Source organism: Anas acuta, chromosome 2, assembly GCF_963932015.1.
Source record: "Anas acuta chromosome 2, bAnaAcu1.1, whole genome shotgun sequence".
Taxonomy (NCBI): domain Eukaryota; kingdom Metazoa; phylum Chordata; class Aves; order Anseriformes; family Anatidae; genus Anas; species Anas acuta.
In genome coordinates, this window is record NC_088980.1 from 64,413,252 (window position 1) to 64,428,895 (window position 15,644).

General features: G+C 40.2%; 1 long non-coding RNA gene across 1 annotated transcript; it reads right to left on the reverse strand.

Annotated features, from left to right (window-relative positions):
- Window positions 1-7,611: 7,611 nt before the first annotated feature.
- LOC137851725 (uncharacterized) lies at window positions 7,612-15,177 on the reverse strand. Its single transcript, XR_011093398.1, has 2 exons — window positions 15,040-15,177; window positions 7,612-8,422 (listed from the first exon to the last, which is right to left on the reverse strand). It is a non-coding gene; the product is annotated as an uncharacterized lncRNA (long non-coding RNA).
- Window positions 15,178-15,644: the final 467 nt, after the last annotated feature.

Here is a 15,644-nt window from a genome sequence, read left to right on the forward strand (position 1 = left end):
CTATTGAAAATAGAAGAGGCATAGTTACAGATCTCATTCCTCTCAGAGCTAGTTTCTCCTGTGTGTAAAGACACGGAGTGTGATGGTAGGTACCCCTGAAGTCAGGAAAAGGAAAATAAAATAGGGAACACTATTGCAATGAAGATAAAGCTCAAAACGTGGAAAGACTGCGGAGAGGAGGCCACTGTGGATGTCAGCATCTTGCTGCAAGGTCCTCCTGGGATAAGAACACGGCAAAGCTTCATTTCCAGAATCACCCTTCTGAAAGGGAAACAACAGGGTAGATCATCTAGGGCTACTAGTGAGGTGGGGACACCTTCATGGAGCACTTTTGAGTTTACCCCTTCACAGCCACCTAGGCACTGTGTATTGATCATCCACTGCAGAAAAGGTTAGCTGTGACCACCAAATGCTAAACCCATGGGCAGCTTTCCTGCTCAAAGGGAAGGGGACAGACTGGGAATGTATAGCTGCCATATAGCTAAACCATGTTGGACACTAAATACTGCCCTGCAAAAATCTACAGCACTGCTGTGAAGACAGAGATCCAGCACACTGGTCAGGTTAGCTCTGGATTAGCTCCCTAGGATTATGCAAAGCCAACAGAAGTGGCTTTGTGAGGGCTGATTTGTTTGCTCACCTATTGTCCAAGCAGTCTAAGCCCTGCCAGGTTTGCTGCATCTCCAGTACTCAAAGCAAAAGTGCTTTCAGCAGAGTACTAGAGAAATGCTGAAAATAAGTAGTGGGAAAAGATTTGATGAGGTCCTCAATGTAATACTGATATGGCAGCATGTATTGTAGATGCAAGTAGCATTAAATCTGGTAGTGTGTCTTGTTCATGAAGTCTGGGTTAAGTCAAACACTTGATCCGGGGCCAAGATCCTCTTGACTTGATCCTCTGGGGAAAGGAAGATTGCCTTCTCTCACGTGTGAGATACAAGCTGCTTTCTTGGGCTGTTGTTACTTTCAAGTAACAATTTTCCTACTGCATCATTGTTCCTGGACATGGGCATCCTGTGGGTCTCTTCTTCTCCCTTTACATGCTACATTATTTGTTCTGGCTCACAGTCTTTACCATAGGTCTTAATTTGTCAGAGGACATTAGGAAAGTATTTTGAAGCCTCTAACTGTCAGTGGCATGTGGAGGTGATGCTCTAGGGCCCTGTTGAGATTAAATATTTACTGCTTGGCTTGTTTGTGATGACAGGGACCTGGCTGGTCTTCTCTTCTTATGCAAACTTGCAGAACTCTGCATTTCAGCAGCCCGGAAAACAACCTTGTCAGCACCACTTCTTGTCTGCAGCAAGGAACAACTTAGCCTGAGAGCACACAGTCTCAGAGCATTGCTCGCAGTGTTCCAACACAAAACTCTTTCATGAGCTCCCCTGTGAAGTATCCTGATAATACCAGTGAAAGGTCTACTGAGTGTGTGTCTCATCTTCACGGGCCCTAGAAATGGCATCTAAGGAAGGTTGGCACTCCTTCGCTCTCAATGGGGAGAAGAGCTTTGCACAAACAAAAAGATGCACATCTAGATGTTCAGACTGAAGTCTGTCAGGACAGGGCTCATCAGTGGGTATTTTCCACTGTACTAGGCTCTCATTCAACTCCCTACCCTACATCTCCCAAGTTGTTAGTGAATAATAATTAATGGAGAAGGCTCAGCAGCATATCATATTTGTACTTTGTACCAACTGTGATTGGTACAAAACTTTGTACTAGCTATGATTAGCTGGGTGTATCTGTCATAGTTGATAAGTTATCTACCAGAGCATTTGGGGGCAGCATTATCTAAGGACAAGAAACAATAGTTTTTCAGAGCAGAGCACTCAGCTCAGCAAGTTCGCCTTCAATCTCTTTTCCAGAATCTCCCAGGTGTAAACTCATCCCTGTTGCCTCCCATTCCCAGGAAACAAGAGTCATCCATTGCAACCAGGCTCCAAGCACAGTGACACAGCAGGTTGGCATAGGGGGGTTAATGTAGGTAAAGGCTTTGTACAAATGAACAGCTGTTTTACACCCCATTTGCCATATGATTGGGTTTGATTGTTCTTCCACCTGTGAGTCACTGTAGTGCAAACAGCTGCATGTGTACACACTAATGAATTGACTTATAGCACCCACCATACACTCAGTGGATTGCAAAAAAACATTGGCAATTAAACTGGAGATGTGTGGGTAGAACACAGGAAATGGTCAACTATGTTTAAATTACCATAATGAGGCTTCTTGGTGAGCTTGTACCTGACACACTACCAGATATTACACCAATTTACCCAACAGAAGTTTTATGACAGACAGAAAGTGTTGTGTTTGTTTTGTTTGTTTGTTTGTTTGTTTTCTCCACAGAAGCATAACCAAGTTCTAACACTCCTTGCCATGCCAGAATTTGTGACAGCCAAAAGTATAAAGTAGTTCACTACAGCCAAATCCTTGGAGGATACATCCTGCTCTTTAGCCATAAACTGAATTGAGGGTAGAAGTATTCTGCAAGGCTGACCGTATGCTGGCCTGTTTTAATCTCTTTACGTGAACATTTGCTGCTGACCACATGACTGATTGGACTAACTACAGGAGATAGTTTATGTTCTTCTTTTACAGCAATTTTTCAGATAAAATACAACTCAGAATTAATTACCTGCTTCTTGTTATTACTGGTATTTCATTACTTGCCTTGAGAATGATCTGTGCATAGAGCCAACAAAACTGCAGTGGTTTACAGGGAAGCCCTCTGGCTGTGTTAGTGTCTAAGCTAAATGCCAATTCATGCAATCATGTTTTATCAATATATACCAAGTTTCTCCTAAAAAGATGAACTGGAAAAAAATTGCTTTACGGCACTCTGTTAAGCAGACCTTACTGCAGCAGATAAGCTACCAAGTCCCATTCAGAATAAGCCATGAATTGCAATGACAGATAATCAGCCATATATACATGTATATCTAATCTGTGTTAGTTTGGAACCAGCACAGATGGAAAACAAACAAACAAACAAAAAGAGTTATTATGATGGGTGTATGCCAAAAGACAAAACTTCTAGCTGTTCTACCTACTATGCTTCTCCCCCACCCCCCACCCATTGCTCTGAGGGTATCTATGTGCCTTTCTGGATTCAGATCTCCAAGTGGAATGTGATCCCTTTGAGAACAGGGAGGCACAGGCAGGCAGGATGCTTTCTGCTCCTCCTCAAGGCTGTTGCATCACAGCCTTTGAGTCAACACATTTCAGACCTCACACAGAGAGAAGAGATGGCTCTTTATCTATACAAGCACTGGCATAACAGCTTTGGGTAGCTTTCCCCAAGGCATTTTGCTGAGGTCATACATGAGTCACAAATATCTCCCAGATCACTAAATTGTCTGGAAGGCTGTTGTGTGCTTTACAAATGCATTTCTTTATTTTATTTTATTTTATTTTATTTTATTGTATTTTATTGTATTTTATTTTATTTTATTTTATTTTATTTTATTTTATTTTATTTTATTATTACTGTAAGGCAGAAGTTAGCTAAAGAAGATTTGCAAAATTATGCCTGAGTCACTTGACCACAACTACATCTTGCACTGAAAGTCAGAAACAGAAGAATAACACCTCTGCTTCTCTCTTTGTGTACCGCTAGGTTGTGTTTTTGTTTGTTTGTTTGTTTTTTGTTTTGTTTTGTTTTACCAGCTAAGAAAGCATTTCTGGGGGAACTTCCTGGAAGGGAGGCATCTCCAAGGGAAATAGAAGAAATTTCTTTGTTGTAACTCTTGAGGTACTATGGGGGAGAAGGGAATTACTGGAGGAAGGGTCAAACTACCTGGAAACAGATTAACAGAGGGGTTTGCTAGCTGGTATGATTCAGAATAAGACTGAGGGTAGTCTGGGGATGAAAGAGTACTGGAAAGCTTTGAAGAGGTTCCTGATGTCTTAGATATTGAGAGAAAGGAAAATATCATGCTATTTATTGGAATTGACTGTTAGGTAGTGAAAAGTCTCAATTTCTGGCAAAGCAGCAAAACCAGCAATGTATTTGCTGCTTTCTTTGAGAAGACCACATGCAGCAGTTGTTTCAGCTGCATGCAACAAACTACTTGAGCTCAATGTTGAAAGCTAACAGCTTTCTTAGAAACAGCACAACAGAGTGAATGACAAGAAAGTATTAAAGGTGTTCAAGGCTCTCTTACATTGGATAATGCTCCTGCTAACATTTGTTGAAACATGTATCCTTGATTGGGGATGACATTTTGTCATTTCTGCAGATGAACAGAATTCCTCTGATGAAGAATTTGAAGTTAAAGCAGAGCCAAGATTTTTCAATGACGTTAATAGGGCCCAGGCTGAGCTTTCATGCTGAAATAGCAACAATTCACAGAAAAAAAAGTAGCAAGTTAAGAAAGCAGTCAGGAGGCCCTGGAAGGGTGTAAACTATGCAAAACTCTGTTCTTCTATTTAGCACCTTGTTCCATCTTCTTTCTGTTTCTCCTCTGTCTTTTTTTTCATGCCCTTATTTTCCCACCCAGCCTCGAACAGAAGGCATATACATTCTTACCGTGTCTGTGTTGCAGGGCACAAATGACTTCTTATAGCGTGGGTTAGGTGTGTGCTTAGCTGATGTTCAAATTATACTCAGTTTTCTACAGAGCAAAAGTAACTGAATAACTAAGAATAGGCCCCCCTTTTTTTTGTTACTTCATGTCTTGTTCCAGGATAGTGCCTTCAAGAGGGATAATGACCATATTCATATCAGTGTTCCTAATTAATATGGCTTGTGATATTGTCTGGTTGCAGAAGCTAAACAAATATGAAGTTAATTTAAGTGCTTCCATGTGAATCCCCTCTCTTACTATGTACAAGACAGGGAGACATGGTTGAATCCTTGGGCAAAGAGATGATGCCCAAACAAGGAAAATTTTAAATAATCTTATTGTTGCTTTTGGGCTCACTGACAGAAAGAGCAAAATACATTTCTGATGAACAAGCATTAATTTTCTTTTCAAAAACAAAGTAAATAATACAGATCCTAGATGTATTTCTGTACTTCAACAACTCTGCCTTAAATATTTTATAAGCCCTCTCGCCACCAGTAAGTTTGTGCTACAGCTGGGAAACTCTCTGAGTTCTGATCGAGGTGTAATCTGAAGAACTGCAAGAAACATTCTGAGACACAGAACTTTTTCCTTCAGTGAACTGATGTCAGGTCCAATACAGTTTTTGCATACAAATGCATATATATATACACATGCAAGTATGTATAAATACAAAATGTATTTCTGCATGACCTTGTGTTTAGGTATGTGCTCTGTGTATCTTCCTGACTGTGTTGCCTTGCACTGCAGGGCAGCATTTCAACAAAGTATAATTATTTTATTATGGAGAATCAGGTCACTGTTGTATAGGAGGGGAAATAAAATCAAAAAGTACTCCTCCTCACTTCCCCTAGCAAGAAGACTTTCAGGTTTGAGCCTTCTGACTGGAGGAAGCTGTTAGGAGTTGTCTTCCAGACAGATCTCATATGTGTGTTTGGCTGTCCTTATGGTAAGCAGGCTCTTGGCTCAACTGATTGGCACAGCTGAGTAATTTCATCAGCCTTGCTTCAGACAGCAAGAGACAAGGAAAGAGCTGGGCCTTCAACCAGGCCTCGTGTTTCAGTCTGTACTCGCTTGGGACATACACATCAAATGCACCCTGGAGAAACAGTAAAGAGAAAAGGGTCTGAGTTTCCCCCTGCTATGGCCCTTACCAGTTTTGTGGTGTCATCTGCCTGAGCCAACCATGCAGAAAACTGGGGCTGGATATGAGAAACTGTATTTTTCATTCTGCTTGGGCAGGCCTAAGTCAGCACACTACATGTAAAACTGGAAAGTTGCAGGGGTCACAGTTCCAGCATATGCACCTTTATCAACAACAACAAAAAAAACAACAAACATTCACTGCAAGAAAAAAACACATTTTAACTGACAGTTTAGTTTGCTTTTTATGTCCGTAGATGCTGTTTTGCATCACAGAATCACAGAAAGTGATTATCCACATTGTTTGACTTTTTTATACTAATGTCAAGTGCATCAAAACCCTATATTTCATTTTGGAATAAGAGCTTCTATCCTATTGTACAGCGTTGCTTGTTTTCTCTTGGTCAGCGTGTGCCTTTTAGACATGCTGTATGTAGTGTAAATGAGCCCTCTTGCATCTAAACCTAGAGTCCTTTTTCAGCTGTAGACTTGCACTGTTATAAAAAGATTTTATTCCTCCAGTTTTGCATGTAGACTAGCTCTCAAGCTCCCTAGGTTTTGTGACTCACCTAAAAAGCCCGTGGGAGAGTTCATAGATTTTTATTGCCAGTGAAGAGTTGTGGTGTTTTCAAAAAAAACCTGCTGATGTACGTACAATAATTTGCGCCTGTACATCCAGAAGAGTCCTCTTTTGGCAGTAAGGAGTGCAATGGAAACAAAACAGTGGTATTAGAAATAATTTCCATACAGGGTGCTATGTCAGATCCAGGCTGAACTGAGAATGAATTAAACTGTTAACCCAATAGTTCTCCGTCAGACTAAGTAGACTGGGTTGATGATCCCAGGCAAGAACATCTCACACTTTATTTCCTGCAGATTACAGAGGCTTCTCTTGGCAATGAGACACTTTCTCTCCAAAAAAAATGTGAGCAGCTTAAAGATAATACCCTGCAGTAACAGCAGCAAATCAAGGCTCAGCATCCAATGTGGTTTCTCAGCCCAACTTCCTATTAGATCAGGAAAGTCACAGATACCACCCCATAGCCATAAGCTGCGTGTGTTGTGGGTCTATGTTAAAGCTGTTCATTGCATTGCTTGCTCTTTTGGACAGCAGTGAAATCAACTTAAATTTGTAACATACATAAATTTGTGACATATATTAACCTTTAGAAATCTGAGTCTAGACCCTACCCTAGAAACCATCAGCTTGCCATAGGACTGCCAAAAGATGGCCTGGTTTAAACAACACAGTGCTGGGCCAGCAATCAACTAAAAGTCACTGCATTTTATGACTGGTGTCTGTAAGAGATGGCAGTTTTTAGCTTCCCTGTTGTGTTTGGCTTTGCTGGGAACCAAGAGCTGCCACACACACACACGGGGCAGTGATTTGCAGCAGTCTCAGCTTGTTCTGTGTATGGTGGCATCTTTTCCTCAGATAAGATGCACACACTTGTCAGGCTTGCCATGTCTAACTTCCAGAAGGTAGGGAAGTTGACCACCCTGTATATAGCCTTCCAGAAGCTTCTGAGTTGTCATCTTATCTGTTATTTCTCTTCATCATTTCCAAACTAACTCATGCACAAGCAGTATGACTAAAAAAGATCAGTGAAATCAGTTATACAAAAGAAATGCCCTGTTACCCTCATTTCTTCATCATGTGTCATTCTGTCTGTTCTTTAAAAAAATAAGATATCTTCTAACATAACATAACATTGATGATGAGAAAAAACTTCTTCCTCTTTGTCTCACACATACTCACACTGAGTTGTCTGTTACACATTTTCACATGCTCATCTCCTCTCTCCCTGTCTTGCATGCTCTTACACCCTCTTGGAGGTCCTGCTTTCTTATGGGTATGTTGGCACACAAAATACAAATCAAGACAAAAGACATGCACATGTCAATTAGCCAGGCTGATTTTTACTTGTTGTGGAAAGAACTTCAAAAAAGGAAAAGGCATTGTGTGGTAACAGCATAGCACTCAATGATAGGGGAATCTTTGTTTTTATAGGTGAGCTACCCAGTACCACCAGTCCTGACCTGTCTGGCCATGAGTGCATTGAGATGGAGGAAAACACTATACTTTCCCAAGAACATGCTTAGGTTATCTTTTCTTAACCTTGCAGATTGTTTCCCCAGCTTGTTTGTTTGTGTTGTTTTACCCTCTGCCCATTTGAGGTGTGTTTCTGGTTCAATGCCTCTGTAAAGGCCAAAAGAATTAGAACTGCTGAAAGAAATTCAGTACTGAATTACCCTTGTGTTGTTCAGACTTTGTTATGGCTTCAGTTCGTTAAAACCAAGAGATGGACAGCTGGAAGAGAGAGAGACCAGCTAGAGGGGGCCACTTGGGGCTGGATGGCGGTTAAGTCTTTTTCCTTTTGAAAAAAGCATGATAAAAAAGTCACAGCTGTGAAATGGGAGGCTAAGTAGGAAATGACATATTCCAGACAAGCTGGAGAAAGAGTGATAAATGCTCCATGCCCCAATTTTCTTAAGTGTTTCATTTGCAGGTCCCAGTAGTAATGCAACTCAATGAGCAGATGGGTACATTGCATCCCTGCTTCAGTTCCCCAGTTCTCTGACCTCTTTTGATTTATTTCTCCACACAGATCTCAGTCCTCTGATGTCCCTGAAAGGCCACCTCAGCAGATCCCACTGTTGGTGTGGCAGACTGCTTGCGGGTCCTGTCAGATCTGGGCATTCCTGTGGGCCTGCAGGCAAGAGCATTTGCAGAATGGCATACAGCTTTCATGTGTTCACTGCATCAGTCCAAATCAGATGTGCAGGGCACAGGACAAAGACTTCAGCAGAGCAGAGACAATATCCTCCCAAAGGTTACGAGAGATGCAGCCAGCTGAGAAATGTGGGAAGCAAGACTGAACCCCTAATATTTCTCAGTTCTCACAAACCTGAGATTTTTTCTGTTGGGTGGAAAGCTTAATTTTGTATAGCTATTCCAAATCAAACTTCACAGTCTACTTAAGCAAAATTATCAAGACCACCTAAAATAGGAGTAGAGCCCTTGAATCACAGTAACAATTAAGTGGCTTTTTCCTATCTATTCTCAAAAAGCTTTCTGTTGCTACATTAGTAATTGCAACAACAGAAAGAGGATCATTGTAACAGGCTCGTCTATTTTTAACAGCAAGCCAGGATGAAAACTGTTCTCCCTTTTCTGTGTTAAACAATTACTTCTCTTTTGCTTCCCTCTCCCCGTATTTAATAATTTCATTACTGAAAATGGAGGAAAGTAGAAGCAAAAGAATGCAGAGAAAAGAAATGACAGAGAGGAAGTTCCTGTATGAAAAAGGCCTGTTTCCTCCACTTCTGAAAAAAAAAAAAAAAAGCTTTGACAACTAAACTTTGAGACAGAGACATCATTTTTAGTTCTGAAAGAATTTAAATTTGAAAATCATGAACCAGTTCTGTTAAACTATTGGAAATAAGTTCCATAGTTTGGTAATATGTAAGCATGTGCTAAATAACACACCTTATGAATAACAAGATGTGACTGAATACTCCTTTATTTGGAAAGAAAGAATCAAAATATTTTTGAAGTTACTTCTGTCTAGTGTGTCAGAGTTTACTAAACTGTTTCCTAGGCTCTTCATCAAAGAATGGTAAAAAAACATATGAAATATAATTTTGAAACAGCTACTTATTAGAAAGAACAGATGGTGCATTCATATACCATGAAATTGCAAAATTTTAGCAACCTTGAATATCAAGTTCTTGAGTTGTAACTCATTTGCACTGGAAACTTAGTTAACAAGTCAGAAAAAAAAAAAACACAGAATATTGCATAGTTATAAAAGAATTGGGTGCTGACAAACTAAATAAAACACATCTATTTTTATGTTCAGTCACGATAACAATACATTTTTTCATTTTAAAATATAAAGAGAAAAAGAATTCAGATCTTTCCAGACTTGGCCAGGACACCTGATTCACAATGGAAAATATTTTTAAGTCTTATGTAAGCATTACTTTGTTCAGAATTAAGGACTGTGGTACTGAAATCTTTCTTTTATGATAGCACTCCTTCTCTCACCAGTTCTCTTTCCCATAATAGCATCTTGTGCTGGAGATGCAACACAGCAGCATTTCAGTTCACTCAGCTTTTCACATCAGTTTTCATCTGCATTTGAATGCAAATTTACATAAGGAAATACATCTTTGATGCAAGCCAATGAAACCCTGGAGGAATAGAATGAAAGTTCAAAACCAATTTTCCCACACAAATTGGTCTGAATAGATTTTAAAATAGATCTATTTAACAACTTTTTTTTTTGGCTTATTTTCAAGGTGTCACAGCAAGAATTTAATGTCCGCTGTTGCAGACTCAAGTCTGCCTTTCAATTTGACTAGCTGTTCCTGTCATTACTTCATATCTGGAACTGAATGACAAACTATTATGAATATATCAGCAAAATTAGGCTCTTGAAAGATAATTCAAATGAATGAACTGGGAAAAAAAATTATCAGCACTGAAAAAATGTTGTCACTCAAACAAATGTTGAAGAGTTGGTAGAAGCTAGAAAAAAGTGACAAATTCTTAGCAATAGTGCACTTCACCACAGGATACAAAAAGTGGGGTTGGGTCTATCTAGATCTCCCCAAGATTTTTTTTTCATCTTGGGTCAATGAATTCTTTGAGCACATTTGTAAGTCATCTCTAACACTTTCTGGCACAAGCCGAAGTTCCACTTAGGTCAATGTGACTTGAATAGTACAACAAATGCAGGGCTTGTGTAAGACCAGCCAAAATGTACATCTCTGGCTTTCAGCTATTCTTTTATTGTATAAATAAATACAGGGGGTTGGAAGTAGGAATCACTGAGAATCTCATTAGAAATCCATTTTCTGCAAAATTTCCAGAATGATATATTTTCTGTGAAATGTAGTTCTTTAGTCATAATTTACAGCCAGCATATATCTGGTACCCTGGACACTTCTGATATCTTAGTAGACAAGGAGGGCATGGGACTTGCATACATTTCCCTTTTGCTCTTTTACACAAACATTTTGGAAATTGGATAGGTCAGACATGAAGACTGACCATGATTTTAGCCCTCTGTTTCTTTTAGAAAAGATTGCTGGTGCCATTGCAAACCTGGAAGTTGGCAAATGATGATGCCTAACCAGAAAACTCTCTTCAGGAAAGTATCACCATTAATTATTTTTCATTCAGGTTTACAGGCATTTCCCCAATCTTTTCACTAATAGTCACCAAAGAAGTGCACCACATTTTGCTCTGCCTCATCAGAGCTCTTTGTGTCACCACAATCCAGAAAAACTCAAACATGGGTCCCTGTGAGCTTGAGAGTACCATCTCTACCAGGTAAACTGTTTAGCAAACAAACAGGAGATAAGCTAAGCAAGCCCTGTCTCTGCAGTTGTATACAGGTCTCTGGATTAGGAGACAAGTCAACAAATGTTATCACTTCTGTTTATGTGCACTTGTTTATAAGAGCGCAAGAAACAGAGTATGGTCCTTTCCCTTGTTTCCACCTGCAGCGAAAGGTCAATATCAATGTATGTTATCTGTCTTGACTGTCTCAACCAGTGAAGAGAAACACATTTCAGCTTATCTAAAATAATAGTAGACATACATCACAGGTTTTAATATCTGAGAATATTAGAGACATGATGAGAACATTTCTTTGCCATTGCAATATTTTTTTGTAGCTGTTATCAGTACCCTCTGTTATCAAACACTAATGAGAAATCAATTCAAACCAAGGTGGCCCCATCTCACAACTTCATTCTCTGTCTTCAGCACATGGTCGCTTCATCAGGTTTCACTGAGTAGTCACCTGGCTCAACACTAGCATAACTTTCCAGTGACATCACCTAGATATTTCAGGCAGAGAATCATGGTCCTGGACCTGCTTGGTCCTCTTGTTTGACACTTCAGCTGACCCATCCTGACTTCAACTTTCTCAACAACCAAACTCACATTGAAAAGTTCAGCTTAAACTAGTTCTCTCAAGGAATGCTGGTGCTACCTAAATGATCTGATTTTCTGATTTCTGCCGTGTATAGTATGAATACGTAAGGTTTCTTCAAACTTGGAGCAAGTACTATGAGAACTGATCTTCATTGAGATCCTGGCATGTACTCCAATGCAACTGAGAGCAACAGCTTCAAAGCTGTTTCTCCATCTTTTCTAACCACACTGAAAGTACCACTTCCCAATTATCTTAGTTTTGAACTGATTCCTTTTGTTGTTTTACCCTTCCCCTTTTCTACAGAGTGGAAGATTTCCCAATTAAAGACTGTCCTAGAAACATACAGTTGAAAATAACATCTCCTGGATGTGGCAGGCTCTGCAAAAATCTGACAAAGCTAGAAAAGAGAAAGATTCTCCCCTCCCACCGCCCATTACAGTAATCAAAATCAGCCATTTCATCCCCTTGAGTCAGCCCAGCTATGTGAAGGTTATGGGCCAGGCTGCAGGAGCTAGCCTTATTCAGAATTACATTGGAATCAAATTCTCATTAGGCTGGCTTCTTCTCACTTTTTTCTTTCTTTGTTTTGTTGCCTCTTCAGGATGTAATGTTCTACAAGTAATTCACAGTAATTAAGCCTGTCCTAGAAACACAGCTTAAGAGGATGAGATTCTCTTGCCAAGAGTTTTGTTTATGCTATTTGCTTCACTGTACCTTCAGTTTATTGCATAGTAGTTATACAGTGCATGTAGCTCTTACCACTTGCTTGGAACATATTGGAAGATTATAATTTTTCTATGAGAAAACAATTGAAAAAAATAGCTGCCCTGCTTTCCCCCCACCCCTCACCCCCCGTGGGAAATTCAGAATTTGCATAAGAAAATTAGATACTGAATACAATGGGCCCAAATAGATTTCCACCTGCTTAATACAACTGCATTCCTCAAATGCTACTTCATGGCAATAAAGGGATATATTCTCCTAGGCTCCTTTACCAGGTCAGTGGAAAATACCAGATGCCTCCAGAAAATCATTCCTCTCAGTTCAGGTATATCTGCCAGCTATGTAAATTAGATAGGCTCAACCTAGGCACAAAGTTTTTTCCTGCCGTCCCACCATATTGCCAGTAGAAAATTTCCCCATATTTACCCTACTATCCTGTTTTCTGGACTCTCCTTATCAACCTGTCCTCTTGGTCTATACCTACCTCTCTTGTCATAAATACGTGTTTTTAGAGCAATTCCATGTCCTTGGAGAAGATCCCTCAGACACTTTACACTTAACCATTTCTCTTTGAATTAGGCTGATTGTAGCTCTCCTTTGCTCCTCCTTTATTGGTTATTAAGTGTATACAAACTCACCTGAAATTGTGTCAGCTGTTTTAACCAGCTGAGAAACATTTGTTCTTCAGGGTGAATAGCAGCTTGAGAATAAATTGCTTGGTATTGAATTGCCACTAAATACCAGGTAAAGGACTTTCAACTGTTCACCCTGCTCTGCTCATTTGGTGCATTCCTGTTGCCCTAATTCCATTTTCAAATGCAGTTCCTTGTTGAGAGTTTCTTGGGACCCTTAGGGTCAGAAAATAACTTGTTGCAAGTCCTCTTTCACTCTAGCATCGTTCCTGCCTCTGTCTTGTTGCATCTTTAAAATCTAGTTTTCTAGAGGGAACAGTGATTAAAGCTGTCCTGCAGACCTAGCTTCAGAAACCGTATATTTTTATTTTTTTTTAGTTTTGTTTAGGAAACTGCCTCTTCCCCACTGGTGCTGTCAACTTACACAAACTTTCTGTCCCTTTGCTACATAAGCTGGTGATGAAGAGGAGTCCCCAATTGCTTTTTCATTACAAAAAGCTTAGTTTCTCTCTTCAATGCAAGACTTCCTAATACATCTAGCTCCAATCAATACTAATTAAATAACTTTTTCACATCTATTTCCCACTCCTAAGGTCATCTTATGGCCTGAAGAAAGATTTCCCTATGGACCATCTGCACAATACCCAGGCTGATGATTTAGAGAACTTCCAAAGGTGTAAGTCACTGAAGAATTAAGCTAGAGGTGAGCGCTGGATCTCACTGTATAAACATGTGCTTATGCCATTTATGTCACTTTTATGTAAGTCCCCTGTCTTTGCAGAAACTTTGTATAGGCAGCTCTAGGCAAATGAAATTTCTTAATTCATAACACCTTGTATAAAGTTTGGTTTGTATGGGGAAAGTGACCCTTGGCTCCTATCAGCGTGATTGGAAATGCATAAGGCAAAGGATTCAGCTCATCTCAGTTATTTCTTTCTATAAGGGGTGCCCTGATTCAGCCCAAGTGTTCCTCTGTTTGTGGGACATCAGAGAGAAATCAGAAAACATATCTTTGTCTGTTGCAAGGCCAAGCCTTGGTGGCCAGGCCCCAGATGGCTTTGGCATAACCACATTACAAAAACCTCACATTTGTGTACACGATTTCAGGACAGAATGAAAAGTGAAGCATCAGTCAGCACCTCCTATTGTTCGTGCCTCCACTTGGGTTGTTTTGTTCCCTATTTCTAATGAGTGCTCTCTCATGGGAATAATCAGACATGGGAAAAGTGATTGTACTGAAAGACAGGATTGCATGCAAATAAAATTCCCAGTTACAAGATAGACTCATGGCAATGAGTCTGTGTTTTCAAAAATTTGTCAGTGGTAATGACGATGGGTCCAGGCCTGCAAACCTTGTTCCCAGCAGTCAGCGAGGCCCTGCTGGAAGTGCTCTTGTTTTATCATCACAAAAGGAGAATGAGCAAACATCAGCGAGCATAGGTCAAGGACTTTCCTTCAAATCCAACTACTATTATTCTTCTGAGTTGTTCTTTGCTTCTAATGGCCCAAGGAAAATGGGGTCCCAGGTGACCCTGCAGCATGGTGCTAATACTCTTTATGAGCAGGGCCTTTGGAAGTCAGCCTCTCTCTGCACTGCCACCACTGGAGACGGCCATCACCCTCTAGGGCGGCAGGTCTTGTTCAGGAAATGCCTGCTGAAGGGAACAACCATTTCTGTGCAGGTGTTGCCCCTTGCTAGAAGTCTAGTAAGCTCTGATTATTGAGCTTTGTCAGAGCTGAGTGCACAGCTCTCCTCTGAACTTCAGTATCTTTCTATAATAAGGTGTAATTTTTCTGCAAATAAATTAAAAAAAAAAAAAAAAGAGAGAGAGAAAAAAAAAAAAAGAGAGAGAAAGAGAACTCTTGCTTACAGGGATTCCATATCGCTAAATACTGGCTTATTCCTTCATATTTGTGAAACCATGAAACCCACCTTGCCTTTCTGTTGTAAGAACATCCTCTTTCTGGAGAGACTATCACAAGTGGTATGGTCTAGAGATTGCCCTATCCACCTGGACTTACCGGCTTTTCAGATGCTACCTCTCTCTTTGTACCAAGCCTCCCTCCTGTGGAAATGCCTGACTTCTTCTGTACAGGGCACGGGCAAGAAATAGAAATGGGTGCTTGCAGACACTTTGAGCTGTCTCCTGAATAAATGGTAGAAAACTAAAGGATCACCAGACTGCAAGGATTAGTGATTTTATAACTTTCTCAACAGCTCCATCAGCTGTGGTATGTAAAAGGAGCTCATCAGTTATAAATTGACTCTTGCAGGGATCAAAGACCTGTTAGGGCAATAATTAGTTCTGGTAATTTATCATCTGTTTGAGCTTGTCAGGTGGAGAGAGAAGGGCAGTTCTGCATCAGCTCCCCTCCAAAGCTACTGTAGCTAAACCCAGATAGGATGTACAGGTCAGTCATTTGCAGCATATTTCATGTCCTCAGATGTTTTGCCAGTCTTTCTGATACCTTATCTAATTTTGTGAGGCTTTCAGGTGAAAATGAGGTGTTTCTTAGCATGCTAAAGTCACCCAGGCCATAGCTTTTCTATCTCCTTAACAGAGCCCCTATCAAATCCCCACAGAGCAACTAAACAAACTGAAATGCAGCAAAAAGACAAAAGCAAA